This window comes from Chinchilla lanigera, unplaced genomic scaffold (genome assembly GCF_000276665.1).
Source record: "Chinchilla lanigera isolate Chin_1 unplaced genomic scaffold, ChiLan1.0 scaffold00049, whole genome shotgun sequence".
NCBI lineage: Eukaryota > Metazoa > Chordata > Mammalia > Rodentia > Chinchillidae > Chinchilla > Chinchilla lanigera.
In genome coordinates this window covers 1,938,197-1,945,471 of record NW_004955450.1, presented here as the reverse complement: position 1 = coordinate 1,945,471, position 7,275 = coordinate 1,938,197, and positions in this window count along the sequence as shown.

The window sequence follows — 7,275 nt, the reverse complement described above, 5'->3', positions numbered from 1 at the left end:
TTTCATTCTCAAGAGGGGAAAAATCGCAAAACAATTCTGCAAATCAAAACTGACAATTGATTATCAGGATCTGAGAGGCAAAACAATCACTTGCCTGTGCTTCAAGTAGGAAACAAAGAAACCCCCTGATGCAAATAAAGGCAGATACATTTAATCCTCCTGCTACCCAGAAGCCCCGTATGTAACAGCAGGGAATATAAAGTGGGAAACTGCCTAACTGCCCCTGAGCTCGAGAAGTGCTATTCTTTCTTTTCTTTCTTTTTTTTTTTTTTTCCAGTACCGGGAATCAAACTCACGACCTCGCACTTGCCAGGCAGGCACTGTGCTGCTGAGCTAACTCCCCAGCCCGAGAAATGCTATTTTTGAGGCACCCAGAGCAGTGTCTCAATGTGTCCTGTCCTCCTTGCATCTACCTCTCTACAAGTAACTGAGGGCAATCTCAGAATAAACAAAGGAGAAAGAGCTGAGGAGACTGGGGCTGACACCCAATATCCCAAAGTGTGGAGGATCTTAAGGTAACCTGGGCTGGGAGCAGAGACGAGGGGAGGCCTGTGAATGATAAGCAGTCGGTCACAGTTTCACACACATCACTGGTGTGGCAAAGCAGAGACCAGGCACTGGGAGCACCTTCTGCAGAGCAAGCAGCCAGAGAAAGAACAGTACATTAAGCCCAAGAAAGTACCAGGAGGGAAAAAAGAACAATAATGACTGAAGCAGGAAAACAAACAACAGAGAAAATCAACAAAGTCAGGATAGGCTCTTCTAAATCATGAGCAAAATGAAAAACCTCTAAAAAAGGGCTACGGCACAAAGCTATATTACAAATCATTAAAGGGACATCAGTCCTATCCTACGGATAATAATGAAAATAAGGCATATTGTAGGAAAACCAATGCCAATAAATTTGACAAATTAGGTGAAGTGTGAAAACTCATTTAAAACACAATCTACCAAAGATGATGCCAGAAGTTATAGAAAATCTGAATATCCTATAATTGTTAAAGAGAATTAATTATTAAAAAATTCTCATATAAACAAAGTTTGTAGTCATGTGCTTTAATCAGTAAATTCTTCCAAACAGGAAGGAAAAACAATTCCAATCTTATACAAATTCTTCCAGATGACACAAAAGGAAAAAAATACTTCCTATCTCATTTTATCAGGCCAGCATAAGTTTAGTATCAAAACTTAATAAGAATTTGAAAAGAAAGAACTGCAGGGTAATATTTCTCATGAACATAGATGCAAAAATTAAAAAAAAATTAGTGAATTGGATGTACTGATATGTATAAAAGGGAAAATACATTATGACTAAATTGGATTTATTCTAGAAATTTTTGCTTTGTATTTGCTTGCTGAGGAAGCTTGAACTCAAAGCTTTGATCTTGCTAGGCAAGCACTCTTCCACGGAGCTATACCTCTGGGCTTTATTCTAAGAATTTAAAGGTAATTTAACATTAGAAAATCAATATGATTCCCCAGATTAGCATAACAAAGAGAAATATCACCTCAGTAAGTGCAAAACAAACATTCCATAAAATTTAATATCCAGTCATGATTTAAAAATAACTTCTGAACAAACAAGGACCATAAAATTGGGAGGGGGTACTGGGAGAGATAGCTCAGTGGTAGAGTGCTTGCCAGGCATGTGCTATGTAGGCCCTGGTTTCAATACCCAGCACTGTGGGAAAAAAGAAAAAGAAATTAAATAACAAAGGGTATTTAGAAAACTCTATAACAAACACTGTATTTAGTCATAAAGTGTTGAAAGCTTTTCTCCAGAATTGGGAATAAATCAAGAAGGCCTGCTATCACTACTTTAGAATTAATAAAATTTAGCAAGGTTGCTGGACATACTGTCTATATATTTGAAAATACCTTAGTTTTCTTAACCAGTTCCAATTAGAAAACAAAATTCTAAAAATGGAACCATTTACAATAACAAAGCAACAGACAAATGTAATGAAAGATGTATAAGCACACATACTACAAGTCAGGTGTGGCAGCACATGCCTGTAATCCCAGTACTCAGAAGGCTGAGGCAGGAGGATCACTGTGAGTTCAAGGCCAACCTGGTCTACATAGTGAGTTCAAGGCCAGCCTGGACTATATAGCAGGACCCTGTCTCAAAAAAACAAAGAATGAAAGAAAAAAAAATACATACCACATCACTGAAAGATATTTAAAAAGATCTGAATACAAAGAGAGAAAGGATATACCATATTCATAGATTGACTGGAAGATGCAAGCATATTCACAGCAGCACTATTCTAGAGAGTCTAAAAATTGGACATTACCCAAATGTCCCTCACCTGTAGAATTCATTGATAAAATTAATACCAACATTCATGAGAATACATGACTGCTACATGCAGCAACATCGATGAATTCTGTGAATACAGTGGGGGGAAAAAGAAGCTAAACAGAAAAGAATATGATTCTACATGACTCATTATTTCATTTACAAAACACTTAAAAACAGACAAACACAGGCTGCTAGTGTCAGAGTCAGTACAGTGGTTACCTCTGCTGGGGGTGGGGTACAATGTTGAGAGGGGCTGGCGGAAGATTTCTGGGTGCTAGTCACTTTCTATTTCCTGATCTGGGTGGTGGTTTCACAACTGTGTCACTTTGTAAGAACGAAGCTATATACTTAAGGTTTGTGTACTTTTCTGAAGGGTTTTTTTTTTTTTCTTTTCTTTTCTTGTCTTTTTGAGACAGGGTCTCACTATGCAGTTCAGACTAGCCTTGAGCTCACTTTGTAGCCCAGGCTGGTCTTGAACTGGTAACAATTCTCCTGCCTCAGCCTCCCAAGTGCTGGGATTACAGTCATGCGCCACCATGCCTCAATCTCTGAAGGTATGTTTTAATTTAGCAAAACTTAATGAAAAAAATAATTTAGGAACTAGAAAATGATATAAAGTCTTCTAAAGCTCAGTGACCTAGTTGAACTCTGTTTCATCCATGGGTTCTGAGCACCTTGCATTTATTTACTCATTTAATTATCTATGATTAGTACTGTACAAGACCTGGGCACAATGGCTCACACCTGTAATCCTTGCTCTCAGGAGGCTGAGGCAAGAGGGTTGAAGTGAATTTAAAGCCAGCCAAAGTGTTATTCCTCATTTTGCAGATGAGGAAATTGAGGCCCAGAGAGTTTAAAGTAATTCATCCAAGGTCACAAAGCAATGCCACCTATCGATTGGTCTCAGGCCTCGAGTTCTCCATCAACCCTGTGTCAGTCTGTCAGCCGCCATTTCTTGTTCCACTCCTTTCCCAGTTTGTGGAAAAGAATTTCTCAAGCTACATAATTCACTCCACAATTCATGCGGCATCTTTACAGTGTTTGATGACACAAAAGACAATAATGACTCCTATTGTGTTCCAGCACTTGCCAGTAATGGACAAAAATTTTAAGAGCTTGCAATACTGTGCCAGGAAAACAGCTGAACAAAGAGCCTTCTGTGTTTGTCAGGAGACTCAGAGCTGGGAAGGGCAGTGCAGTATGCATTTCCACTGCCAAGAAGCGTGCATGATGATTTTCTGCATCTTCAAACCCTGAATTTATTAACACTTTTTAATTGGCGAAGAGTAATGCACTATGCAAATGCTAGGTATTACCCATCCCTAAGCACCTCTTCACATTATCTTTTTTTTCCTAGGAACTATTACAATTTCTTAGCTAATTATGCATAAAATTTGGGATAATCAGTGAATTCTCAGCTATATAAAGAGAAAAGTATTTCAGAAATACATCAAATTATTAGCAATAGCTCTCTGTGTGCTGTAGTTTTTTTGAGTTGTGGTCTCAACTTTTCAATAATGAAAATATGCTACTACTTAAATCAAGCAACAATTTTTAAATCAGTTTAGAGCATAAAGTGTGTGTGTGTGTGTGTGTGTGTGTGTGTGTGTGAACTCGGGGTTGAATCCAGGGCCTTCACACTAAGCTATATCTCCAGCCCATTTTATATATTTTTTTTATTTTGAGACAGGTTCTCACTCAGTTCATAAGTCACCCAGACTGGCCTCAAACTTTTGATCTCCTGCCTCAGGCTTCCCAGAGTGCTGTGAATACATACCTATACCACCAGGCCTGGCTACAGCATGTACATTTTTATATAATCGTATAATATTAAAATATGTATATAGTTATGACTGGAAGACATTATTAATGTTTTTTTTCTAGATGTAGAGCAATATTTTTTCTTCTCTCTTCTTTTTGGAATTTTCCAGTTTTTCTGCATCACTCATTATATTAGTCAACATTCTTGTTTGTTTTGTTTTGTTTGAGACAGGGTTTCTGTGTGTAGCCTGTGCTGGCCTTGAACTTGTGATCTTTCTGCCTCAACCTCCCGAGTGAGGAGATTACAGATGCGCTTATAAATATTAGAAATGGACTGTGACAGCCTGGAGCACAGAAGGATTTATTGTAGGAGCATTAGGTCATCCTAGCATCTTCTATAGTGCTGGAAGCTGAGCAAGGTTTTGCTGGAGACAGCCCAGCCAAGGTCAGACACAGGGACCTTTTGATTAGGAGACCATCGCCGGCACTGCTATGGGATTCTGGAAGCCACACTGTCATTGGAACATTTTCTTGTGCTCCTTCCATCTTTGTGTCACTCTTTCCAGGTCCATCTGGCATAGGGTCACCAGTGCACCAACACCTGTCACATCTGGCAGCTCGAGGGTTTGGAGTTGTGACCTGGGCTTCCCCCAAATTCATACGGGGGTCCTCCCAAACAGGGTGCCCAAAGTAGAACACCTCAAAAAAGGAAATGTCCACTACAAGTAGTTATTCCATAGATAGATAGATAGATAGATAGATAGACATTTGTTGTTTTTGTTTTGCAATGTTCCAAACCAGGTCCCAGAGCTGCTCTAATAAAGATACAATCACCGCAGACAGGTATGGCTTTTACAATGGAAAAAAAATCAACTTTTTTTTTTTTTTTTTGGTAAAACATACTTTGTGTCACACGCATGCATGGAGCAGAGTGAAGAGATCACTGGGGCAAGCTATGAGGCAAGATTCAGTCCAAGGAGGCAGCAGTGCCACAACCTCCATTGTCCCCAGACAGGTGGCCACGGTCAGCTGCAGCAGGACACACAGTGGGTCTGTGTTTCTAAGGAGAAACACTGCCCCCTCCGTTGCTCTCTTTCTTACAGCAGCATCTTGGCCATGGAGTAAAATCAAACAGCCTGGGCACTGTGTAGTAGGATTTGAGAGGTTCAGGAGTTACTCAAGGTGGATATTCCAGGAAAAAAGAGTTGCTCAGTGAGCAAGAAGGTCAGTAACAGAGAGTAGGGGTCACGATACCCAGGTCTTTGCCTGGGTAAGAGGAGTGGCTAGGTTTCACTGGGCAAAAGAACCCAGGTGGAGGAAGAACAGGCTGGGAGAACAACTTCAGTTGGGGACATACTGAGTCTAGAGCCCTGAATTACCACAAGATCACAGTCCCTGCTGTATACTTCCACAGCAGCCTGTACCTGTCATTTGTGCTTATCCCCCAATTGCAATTAAATCAATAATTGTGTAATTTAGTATGAGTTTCTGCAATGGATCGTGAGCCCCTTGGGGCCAGGAGCCAGGCCTAACCACTCACTGCTGAGTCCTAGCACCTGGCATCAGCCAGGCAGAGTGGGCTGCCCAAATCGCACTGACTGAGGAATCCATCTGGAGCAATACATCAGGCTTTGGCTATGGAGATAGGAAACACCTGCACGGCAGCCTGGATTCCAAGAGCTCTGCACGCAGCAGCTGATCCAGGGTGATGGGGAGATAGTCCAGGATTACAAATGTCGGAAGGTCTAAGTCTGGGCCCTACAAAATCCTGACATCCAATGGGTACAAGAAAAAGGGCAATGAGAGAGGCAGGCAGAGGACAAAGAGAGGTTGGTGTTCTAGAAGCTAAGAAAGGAGAGTTTTAAGATTTGAGAGGCTAACAAAGTCAAACACCGGCTGTCGTCTTATAGGAGGATCCCCACTGCTGATCGTGAAGTGATGGCATCCTTCTCTTCTTATAGCGCTGCGTGCAGTGGCTTAATTCTTCCAACTGTGTCCTGGAGATACCACCATCATTCCTTCTTAGCCAAGGCACAAAGAAGGTATCCAGCTAAGATGTGGCAGGGCTGAGTTTAGAACCAGGGCTCTCTGGCCCACGGGTGTGTCCCCCAACCAACATGTACATTTACCTTAGTGCTTGTTTTTCTTTACCATACACAATATCTCATCATGGGTAATTTATAAAGGATGAGGTTCATTATGACTCACTGTTGCAGAAGCTAGAAATCCAAGGTCCACCGTGGCAGAGAGTAAGAAGTGGTTTGGAGCCCAAACATGCAAAACAAGCTGATCCCTCCAGAGTGAGAACTCATTCCATCCCTCTCAGTAAACACCAATCACCTCTTAAAGGCCCCGCCTCCTACACAATACCCTCACAATGCAATTTAATTCCAAGATACACTCTGGAAGGGACAAACTAGGCAACTCTGATGCCTCTGAGGGGGATAAAGATGGGTCACTGGTAACATGCACGAGAGTAGTTTCATTGGCACTATGGTGCCCCCACGTGATTCTACTATGCTGTCAGGGTTGCAAAACTCTTGGGTTTATAAACTTTATCACATCTCTTCCATCCTAAAAACAAAAGCCTCTCACTCGACACTTCATTTTGCTTTCTCTCTTAGCCAAAGTTCCTAAATCATCTGGTCCAGAATTTCTCAGGAAACTTTAGTGTGTACACAAATCACCCAAGAATGGAGCTTGTTAAAGTGCAGGCTCTGACTTAGGATCTGCCTAACCACTCCTGGGCAATGTCCATGTGGCTGGACAACTCTGCAGCAGGACTGGACTTCTGGCCTTGCCCCACCGTGCTGCAAACTCACTTTTTTGCTCTCTCTCACGGCAAACCTTTCAGAGCTTTCAACGATAACAAACAGCCTGCTGCTGAGGCCTGTGTGCCATAGATCCACTCCTAGTGGGGCTTCTGAGAAATGCATAATTCCTAAGGCTCAGTGCAGAGAGTCTAGAGTTTGTTTGTGCAGCCCAACTGACTCTAGTGGGTGCGGGATCTGAGACCTACCCAGGAAGCAAATACAGCACAAATGCAGGAGTGGGTGTAGGAATGATGAATGGAGACGCCTCCTGGGGAAATGGGAAGGGATGGGGCACAGATAAACAAATGCACGGACGCTGGGGGCAGTAAGAATAAAGCAGAGAGAAAGCTTACTTTACAGAGGTTAGGCGTAGCAAGGAAATAGACTCAAATATAT